The sequence below is a fragment of the Pelophylax lessonae genome (assembly GCF_965119305.1).
Source record: "Pelophylax lessonae genome assembly, chromosome: 6".
NCBI lineage: Eukaryota > Metazoa > Chordata > Amphibia > Anura > Ranidae > Pelophylax > Pelophylax lessonae.
This window is the reverse complement of record NC_138773.1, coordinates 158,453,086-158,454,804: the sequence shown is the minus strand read 5'-3', so window position 1 is coordinate 158,454,804 and position 1,719 is coordinate 158,453,086.

Genomic DNA, 1,719 nt, shown 5'->3' with positions numbered 1-1,719 from the left:
GTTTTCATAATGTTTTAATGTAATGTGTGGTGTTAACTTCAAAAACTGGGTGGAAAAGCTCTTTAACAATACAGCATTCAAGGAACGGAGGGGATTGAAAATGAAGACTAGTAGATCCTGAAAAGTCTAAGGGATGGGATTAGGTTAGTCTGTCTTCCATGACTCTCTACAATATCCTGCACACAGGAACCTCTCAAGACAATTGAAGTATAAATGGATTGGTCTAATAATTAAATAATACTTCTAGGCCAAAATGTAAGTACAGTATACTCACCTTATTGCATTTTTTTTGCTCTATTAATTATGGGGCCACATACAGGGGTCATCCTGTTGGGACTCATCCAGCACCTAGAAAAACCAATGTATGTTACGTTATGGTGCAGCATGTTACAATGTAAGTGAATGTGTTTTTTCACATGTCATTTTTTTGGCATTGATTACTGAAAAAAAAAAAAAAAGTTTTCCAACGCAATGATTAAATCTGTGTGGATTTTGAGTATGAAGAAAATTGTTAAAGACAAAGCTTTCATGCATTGAGTGATAGACCTGACCTTTATACTGGAGTAGGGCACAAGCTATTTCCAGTCGTGCATCCATTACATATTCCGTAGATATCTTCACTTCAGAGATGGTTCTTGTCCTTAGGAACTCCTTGGCAAACTGTAAAATAACAATTCACATTTGTAACCGCAGTTGACATTTGTTATCACTGGCTGTTACTATGTTAGAAACTTTGTACCATCAAGATTAAAACTGCACAGCTACTGGAATCACGCTGGTTGCTGTGATACATAATCCATGTGCTCCATTGTGCTGACTGTTCTTCTGGCTTGTACATCCTCAAGAAAATACTAGCAATAAAAAAATACATTAAAAAATATATCAAAAAAAAAAAAATAGGAATAACTTTTGTAATTGAAGCTTGTACCAAGTTAAAACGGTTTACTGAGGCACACTTACTTCCAGTCCTGTTGCACTTTTGAAACATAGCAGTTTTCATTTCCCATGGGATCCATCAATACCGCGACCTTCTTGGACATGATGACAACCTGAAAAATATATCAGGAAATCCCACAAGTTTGTTGATCAAATTTATATTTTTAATATACCAGGTGAACCAAAAGTAGACACAGAGTGAAATTAATGAACTTCACAGCAGAAGAAAGTGTCATTTAACCACTTTACCACTGAGTACCGTAGTACTACTGCGGCAAAGTGGCTCGTTATCGTCTGACGACGTAGTACTACGTCGTCAGACACCCCCCTTTCTCGGCGGCGCGCGCTGCCGGAGGCTTGCTCTCGCTGTATTTAGTCACAGCGGGAGTCGGGCCAGGGGAGGAGCAGCGGCGATCGCCTCTGCTCTTCCCCGATCGTCAGGGATCTAGTGTGGAGATCCGCCTGCTTGTGTAAACACAAGCGGGCGGATCTCCCAAGTGACAGGCAGAGTGAGATTGCAGGGTTCAGCATAGCTGAAACCTGGATCTGTCCTTGTGTCACACAGTCACCTCCCCACACACGTCAGTAAGCACCAGGCATACATTAACCCCTCCCTCTCCAATAAAATTAACTCCTTCCCTGCCAGTGTCATTTTTACAGTAACAGTGCATATATATAGCACTGCAGTAATGTCACTGGTACCCCCTAAAGTGTCAAAAATGTCAGTCAAGGGTCCAAATCTGTCCGCCGCAATGTCGCAGTCCCGCAAAAAAAAAAAAGTCG